Source organism: Schistocerca nitens, chromosome 2, assembly GCF_023898315.1.
Source record: "Schistocerca nitens isolate TAMUIC-IGC-003100 chromosome 2, iqSchNite1.1, whole genome shotgun sequence".
NCBI lineage: Eukaryota > Metazoa > Arthropoda > Insecta > Orthoptera > Acrididae > Schistocerca > Schistocerca nitens.
In genome coordinates, this window is record NC_064615.1 from 912044050 (window position 1) to 912060953 (window position 16904).

A 16904-nucleotide genomic window follows, 5' to 3' on the forward strand; every position below is an offset into this window, starting at 1 on the left:
ATGAAAAATGTTCTATTGAGTATAAAATAACAAAAATTGTATACATATTTTTTATGTTTGTGCATGTAAACTCTATTTTTATCAAAAGTAATTGCCTTGTCACATAAAAGGGCAGAAGTTATGTCATCAAATAATTTTCATTACTTATAAAACTGAATTTATATTCTGTAAGGATATAGATTAGAGAATGCGCTAACACTGAATGATGTGCGGTTCTAATTACGTACAAAACAAACAAAAAAAAACACACAAAGAGAAAGTCGGCTCCCAGTTTCTCTCTTACTCATTCATTTATCCTTCTTTTTCCCGCCAATGCTACCAACACTACCGAGAATCCTACCATTCATACGCCATTTATGTAGTGTACCAAAACTACGGAACCGTAGAGCGCAACTATGTTGTAGTATCATCGAGAGTATTTCCTAGTCCAAACTACAACGTGATGCGTAAGTCTGGTCGGTACATTTCAAACCGTTACGGTGAGACTCGATAGCTAGTGCGGTACAGCTACTTTCAAGTACATAGGGTATTAGTCAGAGTTTAATGGAACTTACGATCAAATGTTGGAGGGGAGGGTGGGGGGGGAGGGGAGGGAGCAGAAGAAAACATTCCGTCGGAATTTCTAAAATAATTGTGTGTAGTGGCAACCAAACGACTACTCTATTTGGTGTGTAGAAGCTATGAGACAGCAGACGTACCATCGTACTTTCAGAAAAATATTAGCAACAGAATACCGAATATCAAGGGCAGATAACTGCGAGAATTATTGGACTATCAGCTTAACAGTTCATGCATCCAAGTCGCTGACAAAATTAGTATGTGGAAGAATGGAGCTGAAAATTAATCTGTTAGACGACGATAAGATGAGTATTATGAACGGTAAAGCCACCAGGGAGTTGTTACGAAACTGCGCTTGATAATGGAAGCAAGACTTAAGAAAAATCAAGTCACAGCTATAGGCTTCGTCGACCTAGGAAAAGCATTCAACCATGTGAAATGGTTGCAAGATGTGGAAAGAGTACTTTGAAGGTCACTACGAGGAGAGGAATTTGTCTGACGATGTCATGAACGAAGAAATAAAAGTCGACACGGAAGACATAGGACATCCTACGTGTAGGACAGAATGTAACAGATCTCTAAATAATATTCATTGCATTAGACTCTCGCGAAAATGTCATTCAAACAATTGCGAAGATAGCAAGGGTAGATGAGTGCGAGAATTGTAGAACAAGCGTCTTAACAGCAATGCATTCAAGTTGCTGACAATAGTAATATACAGAATTATGGAAAAGAAAACTGAGGAGCTGTTAGATGACAATGAGTTTGGCTTTAGGGAAGGTAAAGGTGCCAGAGAGGCAGTTGTGACATCGCGATTGATAATGGAAGCGAGATCAAGACACAGTCATAAGATTTGTCGACATACAAAAACCTTTCGACAATGCAAAATAGTGCAAGACGTTGTAGATTCGGAGGAAAATAAGAGTGAGCTACAGGGAAAGACGGTTTACCTGCAATATATACCAGCAGAAAGAGAGAACAATATCAATGGAAAACCAAGAACGAAGTGTTCGAATAACAGTGGGTGTTGGACATGGATGCAGTCTTTCCTCCTGCCGTTCCGTCTATACATCGGTGAGCAATAATTGGAATACGAGAAAGGTTCAAGAGTGGGATTAAAATTCAAGGTGAAAGGATAGGAATGATGAGATTCGCTAATGAGGTTGCTCTCCTTAGCGAAAGTGAAGAAGAATTACAATACTTGCCGAATGGAGTGAACATTCTACTGGTACAGAATACTGACTGAGAGTAAATCGAAGAAAGGCGAAGGCGATAAGGAACAGCAGGAACGGAAGTCAAAGAATTCAGCTATCTTCAAAGGAAAGTAACACATGATGGACCACGCAAGGAGGACATACTCGTAAAAAGCAGATTAGTATCCGCAAAGACGGCATTCTTCACCAAGAAATCTGCTAATCTTAAACATTGGCATTGGTTCGAGGAAGAATTTTATGAGAACGTACGTTAGAGAGCAGCAATAGCACAGCAACGAATAGTTAATGAATCATGAACTGTTGGAAAACCGAAAAAGAAGGGGATCGAAACATTTGAGATGCGGTCCTGTAGAAGGATATCGAAGGGGCTCTCCGCAGATCCGAGAGGCACTGAGAAGCAGTACGGCCAGGATGATAGTATATATGTTAAGACATCAGGGAATAACTTTCTCGGTACTACGTGAAGTTGTAGAGAGAGAAAACTGTAGAAGAATACGGAGACTAGAATATGTCCCAAAGCAAATAAGGTGTACGGTGCAAGTGGTACCGGGAAACGAGGAGATTACACAAGAGTTGGATTTTGTAGTCGGCCGCATCTGGACGGCAGAGAGCCTGTAAGAGGACAGATGACTTAGCAAAAAGAAGAACGTAAAGTCGTAATTTAAATTGATCATCTCCCTTAATAAAGATTCGTTGGGATGGATCCTTAGAATTTTCACGTTAAAAGGACGACACATTAGGTGCCCCATATAACTTGATTCGATGTCAAATGAAGAGATACATAACTCTTAGCAACATTAGTGGTAATTTTTTCCCACAAAAAAAAGAAAGAAAGAAAAACAAAAACAGCAAATACTCTTTTATCTGATATCTGTGTCCGTTAAGGCAGTTTAATTTCAAGGTACCTGTTCCGAAACATCGAAATGGGTCGAAACTACCCTCAATCAGCTACTTTTAGATAAAAATTTCGCTGCGAACATTGACATTTCTTTTTCGGTACAGCTCTTTCTGTGATTTCTCGAATGATGTTAAAAAAAATTTGCTCTATAAAATGAACAGTTCTTTAAATTTTTCGATACACAGCAAGAGGTACAAGTGTTTAAATACAAGAGAGTATTCCCTGAGTTACATCTGAAGCACAAAAGGGTTCCATAATCGTATTACAAATCGCTACGTCACGTTCATTTACATAGACGCGCTGATGGCATTGAAGTCAGTAATCAGGCGCCTGAGGGACACCTATCATTACATAAGAAACCGAGAAACTGAGAAATACAGCCGAGTACAGTTTAGCAGCGGTAGCAGGCCCGCAGCGCCGGCGGCTACGTATGCGGCGTCATCAAATTTTAACTGTGCACCAGTCGGTTGAGCGGGTGAAAAAGTCGGAACGGCAGCTGGGGTCGCGTGAGGTCGTACAGAACAAAAGAGCCGTCAGCGGGACACGGCCGAGCCCTTTGACCTAAGGCGGAGTAGTGCCATTGTTGTGGGGTAGCGTAGCCCTGACAACGCAGAAGGTACGGCCCACCGCCCGGGGCGCGGGAAGCCGTAGCCGACAGTCCAGCATCGGTCGCCTCAGCCGTAGGTCACGCTGGGGCTGTGTGTGGACAAGGTGGAGGCGCTTCCCGACTACAGGTACCTCTCGGCCTCCTCCACTGCCAGTTCAGTTTTGACTTTCCCGAACTGGAGCAAGCGCTATATTTTGAAAAATACTTTTATATTCAGAACTAGCTGAGTACTTGGTGTTGGACGGGTATGCATTAATTCCGATCTTCTATTAGTTCATCTCCTCCCCCCCCCCCCATCCACCCTCTCACACTGTCTGTCCATCTCCATCACCGTGTCCACCTCCTCCTCCCCCTGTCTCTGTTCATCTTCTCCTCTTTTGAAACTTCCTGGCAGATTAAAACTGTGTGCCGGACCGAGACTCGAACTCGGGTAGAGCACTTGCCCACGAAAGGCAAAGGTCCCGAGTTCAAGTCTCGGTCCGGCACACAGTTTTAATCTGCCAGGAAGTTTCATATCAGCGCACACTCCGCTGCAGAGTGAAAATCTCATTCTGTTCTCCTCTTTTATTTCCATTAAATCTAATTCACAATTCACTGTCTTTAAACTTTGAAAAGACCACCTATATGCAGTTCAGAACCTGTAAGAGATTTCCTTTCAGCGCTTGTGTATAACGTGAAAACACGCAGATGGAAGAGGTCGACAGTGTTAAATTTCTGGGATTACAACTTGATAATAAATTCAGCTGGGAAGAGCATACCACAGAATTGCTGCAGCGCCTAAAAAAGGCTATATTTACAATGCGAATGATGTCAGATGTAGGAGACATAGATATAAAGAAACTTGCATACTTTGCTTACTTTCTTTCTATTACGTCACATGGTATCATATTTTGGGGTAACTCGTCAAACGAAGCAAACGTTCTAGAGAGCAAAAGCGTGTAATAAGACTCATTTGTTGTATAAATTCAAGAACATCATGTAGAAACCTGTTCAAGTAATTGAGTATTCTAACCACTGCTTCTCAGTGTATTTATTCCTTAATGAAATTTGTTGCAAATAACATGTCTCTATTCCCAACCAATACGTCAATACATAATATCAATACTTGTAATAAGGACAATCTACATAAAGACCAAAAATCACTTACCTTGGACCAAAAAAGGGTTCAGTATTCTGGAGAACACGTTTTCAATAAATTGCCAGAAACCGTTAAATGCGCTGCAGTCATGGAGTGTGCGGCTGGTCCCGACGGAGGTTCGAGTCCTCCCTCGGACATGGGTCTGTGTGTTTGTCCTTAGGGTAATTTAAGTTAAGTAGTGTGTAAGCTTAGGGACTGATAACCTTAGCAGTTAAGTCCCATAGGATTTCACACACATTTGAACATTTTGAACCGTTAAAAATCTGGTTTCAGATAAACCACGGTTCAAACAGAGTTCGAAAGACTTTTTCGTAAGCAACTTCTTCTTCTCTATTGATGAAACTCTTAAAAGGGGTGTTAGACCAACTTGAATAAAAATGTCTGTTAGATTTCAGTCTTGACAGCACTTGATCACAACAACCAAAAATAGATATTTTGGGTATGATAAATTTATTAAAAGCACATATCTGTGTTTCATTCTGACAGTGTATTAAATCGGTAGATATCAGCAGTTCCAGTTAACTGTAATGTATTCACGTACTTTGACAATGTCCTGACAAATAATCAAGGATGTGTGTATTATATCTAAATGTCCTATTATGTGTTATACTTTCTTATACGTTCCACACTCACAAGAATCGTCTAATTTTTTGGGTCTATGTAACGAAAACTGAATCTAATCTAATCTCCTCCTCTCCTTTCACCCTGTCCATCTCCTCCTCTTCCCCTTTTCAGTCCATTTGCTCCTCACACTCCGTCTGTTTATCTCCTCCTCCCCTACCTTTCTCCCTATCTCCTCCGTCTCTATCTCTTCCTCTTTCCTTTCTATGTCCATCTCCTCCTCTCCCCTGTCTCTGTCCATTTTCTCCTCTGTCTCTGTCCTTTTCCTCATCCTCCTCCTATCTGTGCCTCTCTCTCCCTTTTCCCACGCTGTCTCTTCGTCCTCCTTTCTCTCTCCACGTTGTCACGCTCACCCCAATGGAGACTGGTGGTCCTTACCCCTATAGTATTTCTTTCCATATTGTAACTAATATGAGTACCAAATTTGACTGAAACCCTTCCAGGGGTTTGGGATGAGCTTCTTACCCATGGTTTTGCTCGCATACTCCGATGCCAAATATATTTCAACCATATTGCAGTGACGTGGTGTTCAGAAGTACAATGCAATATTCCTTCGGATACACATGCATGTCGGAAGGAATATTTCATCGTACTTCTGAGCGACACAGGCACTGCAATGGCCTATTTATCCGTCGACACCGGGCAAGTGACTTTCAATTAAAACGTCTCCCCTGTACAGGAACATACATAATGGATATACTAGTGCAAGCTGTAGGCACATGGTTAACGGTATGTGGAAGTTTGGGTTTGACCGTGAACCGTGCTCGGATAGACTAACGGTAACGCGAGCACTCGTGATAATCGGGAAATACTTGTTCGAATCCCGGTCACGCACAAATTTCCATTGTCATTCCACTACACAGTTCAAAGTTGTTCATATTTTCAACTGCATATTTCACGTGTGCTTGTACACATTTCACTTGTATATCTAGCGAATTTCGCCCTGCAGTTTCATTTTGACACAGCTCGATGTTTGACGCCATATCTCCTGACCTATAAGCAGTAAAATGACATAATGTTGCAAGTACATACAGTATATGTAAATATTGTCTGCGAAATGTAATGGAGTTAGTAGAAAAGAAGTAAAGAATTAAAACGTATAGTATGATGCGGCAGTTTTTCACGTATCTCAGCATTTGACGTCATATCTCTGAAGTATGTGTCGTACAGTGGTTTATTTTTGTAGGTACGTTCAGCAGCATACGTGGATGGTGCCTGCCAAATGTGTTTCGAATAGAGCTAGTAGCAATGCAATGAAGCAATAGAGTTTTTCGCGCATCCAGTGTTTATGACTTCATATCTCCTGAACTAAGTCCCCTACAGTGATGTAATTCATCTGGTACGTTCAGTAATATATGTGACTACTGTCTGCAAAATGTGTCACTAATACTGTAAGTAGTAAAGAAGTAATAAAATAATACTTCTTGCTTCATGTGGCAGTTTTACTACATGAACATCGAAAATGTAGTAAGCGATGAGCTTTTTTCCTTTCATTATTATGTGGGAGTCGTCAGCGAGACAAGTTTCGTAAAGGTTTGAAATTATTTGTAAAGTTTATTGCAAGTCTAAGTGCTCTCATTCTCGAATGCTGGATGACTAAGATATGGGTCTTCTCATGTCGTACACTACACTACTCTTTGATAGGTCAGTTGCTCTTACCCCCACAGTGAGTCTTCCGTGGCAGTAAATCTTATGACGTGTACCACGTTTGGATAAAATCGATCATACGGTTTAGAAGATGTGTAATATACATAGATAATTACACCTATTTTTATAATTTGCATGGATTTTCTTGGTCGCAATGTGGTGGATTTATGACAGTTTCCATTGTAACGACTCGAAATCGACCAAGCTGATTTTAGCTGACAAGGATGGGCGCCAGATGACTTGTGCTACTTTTGTGTCAGTATACTGGTTCTAATGATAACTGATCGACTCGTTGGAGTCTATCAACCAAGCTGACTTTTTTTTAAGTGACCACGACGGTCGCCAGATTACGGCTCTTGTTACTTTCGTAGCAAGATATTAGTACCAATGATGACTCATTACAGCCGAAATCAAGCAAGTTGATTTTCTTAAGTGACCACGATGGGCATCAAATGACAACTGGCCACAAAATACTGGTCCTGATGATGACTCGTTGGAGTCGAAACCAATTAACTGTCACAAATACACCAAATTACGATGAATACAGCTGTGAAACAAAAATTATTCAAATATGTTTTCTGACCCATTATTGCAAAATGGTGGTCGCAGTCTTCCGTGCTCTGCGCTCATAATCGCCCTAGTGCGGATGTTTGCTTTGGTATGGACTCGGCTTTAGGCCTCCCAAATTCTCAGTCTGTGAGATTAGAAGAATTAAATTAAATTCAAAGATCAGGCGAGACAGGGATAGCCCTAAGGGAGTCTTACTCGAAAACTCATCACCAAGCATTCTCAAAATCGCGGATGTGCTGTTCTAAGCAGGTTGGCCCCGTACTGTAATCACAGTGGGGATCACCAGACCGACGCTAGAGAGGTTAAGGTGTTTATGGAGGTCACTTAGCCTGTCTCTCCTTCTTCGCTTTTCAATTATTACTTTTTAATTTCGTTTGAAGTAATCCACCATTTCCTTTGAGTCCATACATATACAACATTGAACAGTTTCGATAACTTGTTCAGGTGCTAAAAATTGTGTGTTGCTACAAGTTTCTGATTCTACTTCTTCTATTCCAAGGTTTCTGCAGAATTTCGACACATGTCTCATTAAGCAGCCCCTCATTTCGGGGGATTCACTTGGCCTTCGTACACGCCTATTCTTTCTAGTATCTCCAGCTTCGGTGCATCGTTTATCCACTGTATTTCCTACACGCTTGGTTAGTATTATATTTCAAATTTATCAACCTCCTTCATAAGTTTTTCCTTTGCTCCAGCCTCTCTTCCCATTCAGTGCTTTACTCCAGAAGAGACTACCATTACAGCAAAAACATAGAATCTAATTATTACTTATAAAACAACGTTCTTCTATGTAATTCCTGTTAAACCACTACACGTTGATGCAAATGTCGATTAACGTGACACAGCACAGTGTGTTACAAGGAAAACAAAGAGCAGAACTGTAAAAATGGTTAATGCCATTCATACCAATGCTAGGAACCATACATATTCGGGCGTTATCCATATTTCTACTACAGCGGCTTGATGCCCAGCTGCTTTGTTTATTCATCTGACTCTCTGCATGTATCAGGATCAGTTGAATTCACTCATATTTCACGATCACTTTCGTCTGGTACTGATTTTTCTGACCATTTTACATTTGCAGCTTAATTTAAGGGACAGTCAAATGAAAATGACAGAGATGGAAAAAAATAGGTAAACTGTTTATTATTTCAAAAGTAGTCACTATAACTGTTAATACATTTACCCCACTATGAGAGAAGATCAACAATGCTTTCATGCAAAAATAGCTGAGATTGCCTACGAAACTATAAGTTACCCAGGCGAGGACCTCTTCGTCTGAAACAAAGCGACGCCCACCAATGTCTTTCCTCAGTATAGATATATAAACAGCGTGAATGGAGATCGGGACTGTACTCGTATGCAGGATGGGTAAGGGTTTCCCAGCGAAACTTCTGCTGCGTACTGGAAACAGCCTTGGCAGCGTGTGCGCGCCCATTTGGTTGGCAGGTTGTTTCGAGTACGCAGCAGAAGTTTCTCTGGGAAGTTCTGACCCATTCTACACACGAGTACAGTCCCGATCTCCCTCCATGTCATTTCCATATTTCTGGAGCACTTAAGAAAGACTGGTGGCCGTCGATTTGCGTCGGACGAAGAGGTGCACGCCTGGATACAATCATGGTTCTGTAGCAACCTCAGATATCTTTCCGTTTAGGTATTGTCCGTCTTATCTCACAAGGATAGATGTATTAACTGTTACTGCGATTACTTTTGAAGTAATGAACTTTACTAATCTTTTTTCTATCTGTCTTGTTTTCATTTGACTGCCCCTCATGCATTTTGAACTATGTTCCTTCAGCAGATTTCAATGTTATGCTAGTTTCATCCACCGGTATTTGCTGCAGGTTAATCTAGCTTCTGTTCCGTATTTCACTACACAGAAACTCAACGAAATCAGGAAGTCTGTTTTCAGATACCACGCCTTAATCTGGCGCGTTCTAGAGGTAAAACATATAGGTTGGTCAGAAACATTCTGAAAAGAATGCAAGATTGTTGCAGGGTAAATTGTACTGAGAAATAATTGTTAAGAAAAAATTCGATACTTTGCGCCGGTTTAGCGTTAATTAGCGTTGAAGTTGGCCAATTAGGTCATTGCGCAATCAAATACAGTGGGCCCGCCAAACACAGTTAGTGCTACTTGTTTTCATAGCGTAGATTACAGCACACGAGGGTGCTCAACCTTTAACTCGGGTTCGATTCTTACTATCGTCCCATGTACAATTTTTGTATCGCTCTCTTGATCGGTTTTTAGGAAACGAAACAAAGGCATATTTGGCGGCACAGTCTCTGGCAGACCTCTGGAATTTGTGTGCATAATGGAGTGATTGGCTAATTTCAATGCTAATTAACTCGAAAAAGGCACAATGTGTCGAATTTTGTTCTTAACAAGCATTTCTCAGCACAATCTACCTTGCAACGCCCTTATAAGCTTTTCAGGCTGTTCCTGGGCGCCCTGTATACAGGATGTTTCAGAAGCGACGGTCAATAAATTACACCTAAACGGTTAGGGCCAAAAGCTGCTAGAAAGCTCCAATAAACATGGGTCCACAAATCATCCGTTGGCGAGATATTGAGTTGGGAACCAACTGTAAACGCGCCTGGATACCGCGGTATCTACGTTGGTATCCCAAGGTTTGGGATCGACTGTTTGTTTACGCGTGCGCTACTACTTCCCTTTTCCCCTCCGTGGACTGTGCCGTACCGGCCTCACATTCAGTTACGAATGTGAAGGCACCATGGACAGAGGCTACACCAGTCAAGAGCACGGTGACTTCCACTTCATGTGTGGCAAAGTGGGTGGTAGTACCCTCGAGGCCGCACGATTGTATGAAGAATCTTATCGTCTCCGCAGACAGCCCGACAGGCGTACATTTGCCGGTTATATCAGCGCTTTAGAGAAACCAGAAGTATCGCACACGAGAATGTCGATCCAGATCCATAAAAGCCGATGTTGAGCAAAGAGTGTTACGCATTGTAATCGATCGTCCGAGTACTTCAACGAGGACGAATGCTTCCCAAGAACGTGTATGAGTCATATCAGTATGTAGCGGATTTTACATCGGTAAGTACTCTCTATTCATATCTTCTCCAGTGACTGGAAGCCCTAAACAATGCAGACTTCCCTTCTAGAGAGAATTCATGCACGTGAGTGCTACAACAGTGTACCCTGAATCCCCTGTTTGTAAGCAGCATTCTGTTCACGGACGAGGCTGGGTTTACCCCTGACGGTATTTTTAACTACCGCAGCTGTCACATTTGGACCAATGTCAATCCTAATGCAACACGCATATCACGACATCAGCAGCGTTGTTCTGTGCAGGAATGCTCGGAGACCGCATAATTAGGCCACACTTCCTACCACAGCACCGGACATCAGCACATACGGTTTCTGCGAACTGTACTTCCAGATTTCCATGATGATATCCCACTGAACGAACGCCTGAACATGTGGTTCATGCATGATGGGGCTCCAGCACTTCTTCATTTACGAGTGGGCCGGCTTCTAACGCGGACGTATGGCTAACATTGGACAGGTAGAGGAGGACCTGTGCCATGGTCTCCCATGGATTTCTTTGTGTGGGGTCATGTCAAAAGCCTCGTCTACGCTACCGAAGAGAAATTACGCTTTCGGAATGAAGCAGCCTTCCAGCATTTTATTGCAATTAACTACTGATATGTGGCTCGGTAGTAATGAAGGAAAGTGTCAGATTATAAATGCAAAGGTTTGAGGTTAAAAATGGACTGTATCGGAACTTTTTGTCACCTAAAGTCGCTTTCACGTCTGCAGTGAATCTATACATGTAGAAAATCCCTAGCTGTACAGTGGTTTGGAGTCTTGCCATCTGTAACTGGTTGGGTATGTCAGTTCAGAGATCGGAGAAAGGTAAGGGCATATCATCTTCAACAGGGCCATGCCTAGTAAAGCACTGAGTTAAACAAACCATAAGCAGCTTTTTCTGAAGACATCTGGCTATCTCATCACGCGGCTTCAGTAAGAATGCTTGATCTTAATTCTTGAACAATCACACTCTTTCGTTTTTTCTGCTGTTTCTTAACTTGACTGCGATTCTAAATTGTGTCAGATTAGAATTTAGTTTCGCTGTTGAAACCTCTTCAAATTGTTGGTCTGTTACATTGCACAAGTGTGTTGTGCGAGTTTTATCATACGACAGTTCTCAATTTTAAATGGTAAAGCTGTTTTTAATAGCAAGACTTTCTTGCGTTTCCAGAGTCTTTATGGGTTCTATGTTCATAGATTTTGGTTCCACACTGCATTACCTGAACTCCCGTAGCGTTCTTTGAGATCGAATTCGTCATTAAACTCAGCAGAACTACTGTACAAGGTTAATTCGTAAGTACCCCTGGTGTTTCAAGTAAACTGCAGCAAAACTACAAGATGTAGTTAAATGACACACATCAGTGTGCAGAGCATATCTCCAAATTTCGATTCGTAATAAGTACCGCAGCATCATTGCATATGTGTCAGAACATGGCATACAATGAAGCGATGCGTGCGTTTTGTGTTGTTATTCGCTAAATACGAGTCAGTTGTAACGGTTGAGCACAATTTCGCATCAGATATAAGGTAAAAGATATGACAGCCCCGCTACCGAACATTTGAAAGACGGCACGTCCTTTGGACTCGTCTTTCTCTTACTTTCATTATTCAGATAATGTGAATATATGCAATTAGGGCACTTTCATCTAATTTGGAAGGCTCTGTGACCGATTTGGTGCTTACTAAAGACGGTTGACAGTGGTAGTTCACCGAGTTCACTGGATGGAGTAATTTTGAGGTGATGCAATTTGTGCGTAGTAGAATGTTCTGTAGGACAGTTTCAGCTACAACTGGGAGAAGGGAATCTTACTAGCCGTAGAAAGTGAAGAGGTGGCTTTAATGGTTTCAGCTCAGGGAACACGGAATGGGTGCGGACGCAGGTACGAGGTGCGACAATAAAGTAATGAGACTGATTTTCTTTGCAAGATGTGGCAACCCTGTAGGCTTGTGTAGGCACAACATCTTTGAGCTTGGTCTATAAGCTGCTTCTAGTCCAAGTGGCACATCGATGCAACTGCTCAGTCGTGAGTTGTGCTGTAATAAGTTATGTTTGTGTCTCTCGTCACGGAAATGGAACCGCATAATATTGCGCAACGCTATGCCATTTCTTTTTGCATTAAATTGGGTGAAACCGCCACAACAACTTACGGTAAGCTTCAGAAGGCTTTTGGAGAGGAGGTTATGTCAAGAGCTTAAGTTTTTCTTTGTCATAAAATGTTTAGTGAAGGCAGAAAGAATGTTGAAGATGAAGACCGCAGTGGACGACCATCAACCTCACGGACGGATGTCAACTTGTCCAGGGTGCGTTAACTCGTAAAATCTGATCGAAGATTATCCGTGAAAATGATTACAGAAGAACTGAACATCAATAGAGAAACGGTTCGTCTAATAATAACTGAAGATCTTGGTATGAGAAAGCTTTGTGCAAAAATTGTCGCCAAAAATGTCACACCACAGTCTGTCAGTACAGCAATTTTTAACCTCAAAACAAATTTCAGTACTACCACAGCCACCCTGTTCAACAGATATCGCTCAGTGCGACTTTTTTCTATTTCCAAGAGTCAAAACGGAGGTCAAGGGACTCCATTTTTAAACAACACAAGTTATCCAAAAAGCTGTGACGAGGGTCTTGGAGGATATTACAGAAGATGAGTTCCAGAAATGTTACCATCAATGGCAGAAGCGTTGGAAAAAGTGTGTGCAATCAGAAGGGAACTACTTTGAAGGAGACAACACTAAACTTGACTAAAACGGCAAGCATCATTTTTTTTTCACATGAGTCTCATTACTTTATTGTAGCATCTCGTACAGTATATCGGCTGGGCCTTTGAAACTCGGTCAAAAGATGGCAAGTTGGCGGACGTGGTCTGAGCAGTAGGGGGTACCCAGCCACGCGCAGAGAGGTGCTCTTGGAGGGCTACAGTAGAGTGTCCCAGAGGCTTGTGGGCAGAGCATTTTACAGCTTCCTCAGCCAAATCGCGATGGGCCAGTGCCCTCATAATTGGTCCCTCTCGAGGAGAGTGCATTCTCCAGATTCTGCAAGAATCCACGACCATGTTTTACGTGGATCGTCCTGCGGGATCCATATCTGAAAGGATCGTGAAAACATTACCCTTTGGTGGCTGAAATGGACGGACGTAGCAGAACCTTCGAGACACAGTCGCCAGAATAGCCGCTGCGTTTTTTGGAAGTCACATAGGCAACCACGCCATGTGGTTTCCCGAGCGAGCAAATAAACAATGTTTTGATTGGTAATCTAACGATAACATCAGAACACCTACCGGAGGGCATCTGCGCTCGGTCGAGGGAAGCGATTCGATTGGATGAATGAAAGTTGCCCTTCTTCGGGAGGGAGGCTGTACTGAGAGAGGAGGAATGTGCAACTGACGTAAGGAAGAGCATTTCGAGTGCTAGTTTGTTTTTCGAAAGTACTCCACCTGGACTGTTTTAGGAAATAGTAGAGAAGAGATGGAGGAAGATATTGGGGCTTTGGCCGTGAAGCGAATCTGATCGGATATTCTGCTAGAGCCTTGATTCGCGTTAGATCGTAGATAGGGTTTGTTCTGGTGACGTCGATGGCTGGGTGTTGTGTGATGTCCTTAGGTTAGTTAGGTTTAAATAATTCTAAGTTCTAGGGGACTGATGACCATAGATGTTAAGTCCCATAGTGCTCAGAGCCATTTTTTCTGGTGACGTCGTCGCGGGTCCTGGGACGAAAGGAGGAAACTGAGGTCCATCTTTCGAGTCAACGCAGAGGCTCGCTGGTTGCAGCATTGCTGCGTCCCGCAGGTGCATGGTGAGCATTTTGCAGCTCCGGCGCATTAGGAGCCTTTGAGGTGAATTCTCGGCGTGCACGGCGTGCTCTTTCAAAGAGCAGCAGTCGCTCTGCAATTTATGCATATCGTGCTAGCTTGCAACTTAATGATTCACAATCATTGTCAGCCAAAGCAGATTCAGTCACATTTCGTTATCCACATTTAAAGTTGGAGGCGTAGTGTAAACCGAGCGAGGTGGCGCAGTGGTTAGACACTGGACTCGCATTCGGGAGGACGACGGTTCAATCCCGCGTCCGGCCATCCTGATTTAGGTGTTCCGTGATTTCCCTAAATCGCTCCAGGCAAATGCCGGGATGGTTCCTTTCAAAGGGCACGGACGACTTCCTTCCCCGTCCTTCCCTAATCCGATGAGACCGATGACCTCGCTGTCTGGTCTCCTTCCCCAAACAACCAACCAACCAGGCGTAGTGTAAATTATTCCACCCATTTCCCAACTTTCTGAACCCTACATCAATATATGCTTCTTTGCGTTAAAAAGGCGCTTGAATGTAATTCATGATTGTCTATTTCTGTTTATCTCTCATTTCACTTCTGTGTTTTTTTTCTGTAATAAATCTTCATGTGAGAGATAATGGACGTTATTTTGGAGAGTTGTACATAGTGTCAACTTCAGTTTCACTACCAGGGACCTAATCAGTCATCTGCATTTAAATCATCCATTATGTAGAGTTTCACTATGGTGTAGCTGAATGATGGCTGTCCGTCGTAGAATATTCCGGGGCAGAAGTTAATTATAGATAAACCAACATTACGTTCCCACCGCGACAATTTGTGCATTCGGTGAGGCTGGCTGCTTATATGGTGCGAAGCAAACAAATCGGTCGGGATCGTCAGTGGAGAAGGCAGATCGTCAATGGAACCTGAACAAATCCAAATGGCTCCAAGCACTACGGGACTTAACATCTGAAGTCATCAGTTCCCTAGACTTAGAACTACTTAAAGCTAACTAACCTAAGGACATCAAAAATCAAAATGGTGCAAATGGCTCTGAGCACTATGGGACTCAACTCCTGAGGTCATTAGTCCCCTAGAACTTAGAACTAGTTAAACCTAACTAACCTAAGGACATCAAAAACATCCATGCCCGAGGCAGGATTCGAACCTGCGAGCGTAGCAGCAGCGCGGTTCTGGACTGAAGTGCCTAGAACCGCTCGGCCACAGCGGCCGGCGGAGACTGAACAAATCGACGACATGTCCGCGAAGAGTATTGCAGGTACTATAATCAACCATCCAGCGCGTTCTCTATAAATATCCGCGTGTAAAGCCATACTGGCTTCCTTTGTTACAAGGGCTGAATACGCGGGACAATAAGCTTCGCTCTGACTTTTGCAACAACTTGCTGTGGATACTGGAGTACGCAGGTTTCTCATAGAATTTAGTTCTCAGTGCTGATGCCAATTTCATGTGTCTGGAGGCGTAGGTCGTCATACACTGAGGTGACAAAAGTAATGGAATAGCGATATGCCTACATACAGATGGCGGTAGAATCGATTATACAAGTTACGAAACTGCAGTGCATTGGCGGAACTGTCACTTGTATTCGTCTGATTCACGTGAAAGAGTTTCCGACGCGATTAAGACCACACGACGGGAATTACAGATTTTGAATGCCGTATGCTAGTTGGAACTAGAAGCGTGGGACATTCCATTTCGGAAATCGTTAGGGAATTCAACATTCCGAGACCCACAGTGCCAATAGCGTTCCGAGAATGCCAAATTTGAGGCATTACCACTCGCCATAGAAAACGCGGTGGCCAAACGCCTTCACTTTACGACCGAGAGCAGTGGCGTTGATTGTGTAGAGTTGTCACTAGTAACAGATCAGAACACTGCGTGTAATAACCGCAGAAATCAATGTGGGGCGTACGACGAACGTGTCCTTAGGACAGTGCTGCGAAACTGGGCTTAAGGGAAGGTTTACTATCTTTGGCCCGTAAAAAGCATGTTCTTTGAGAATTTTTTTCTCGGGATGTGTTATAGATATGTGTCTAATTTGGTCAAAATGTTTATTGATATTTCCTCTACAAACTGGAATTTTTTCGACCGGAAATGTCGAAGAGCAAAGGCGAAGTGCCGTCGGAACGAAACAAAATTTCGATGTAGACCTGCACGAAGGTATGTCACAGGTCAGCCGGCTAGTGTGAAATCAAAATTCGGTTGACGTTAGCGAAGTATATAAGATTCTTTAGTAGTTGTACCTCGCTTAAGTTATTTGGACCATAGGAAACAAAATGGCTCCCATTTGAAAAATATAGGCTTTTTCCATCGATTTTTCAACTTCGTCGGCCAAGTAAAAATATTTATAGCTGATGGATCGGAATAAAAGTGGTACAGTTCCTAGACAATTTAGTTAGCTTCGTCGGAAACAAAGAGTCATGCCAATCGGTTCAGTAGATTTGAAGTTACCATACCGTGCGATAAAAAAACGTCATGTCGAGAAAAACCCGTTTGAAGTTTTGACTACATACAAATGCAATATTTTGCAACTTACATTCAATTTGCTATCTCGGGTCCATAAACTAGTCATATCTCTTCCTCATAGAGGGCGTTCTGCTCCATCTGGGCCATCCTGCGCTGCTCCAGAGCCGCTCGTACGGCCGGTGACAAGCGGTTTTTGGCCGCTTGAATCCGTTGGTCGTCCGAATGCTTGGCGAACTGCATCGATAGAGTCCCAGGGTGACGTCCATTGTTGTCATGGTCTTCAGAATTGCTGAATACCCTTCGTTGAAGCTGCTCACTGCCAGGAAAGTTGCAATC

At 42.8% G+C, this 16904-nt stretch overlaps 1 protein-coding gene across 1 annotated transcript in view; it reads left to right on the top strand.

Moving 5' to 3' along the window:
- The first annotated feature begins 3273 nt into the window (after positions 1 to 3273).
- The window catches only part of LOC126237227 (glutathione S-transferase 1-1-like), a 105544-nt gene continuing 91913 nt past the window's right edge, over positions 3274 to 16904 (top strand). The window contains exon 1 of the mRNA XM_049947119.1: positions 3274 to 3404. The gene's annotated coding sequence lies outside the window, so the exon portion shown is untranslated. The remainder of the gene's footprint in view (positions 3405 to 16904) is intronic.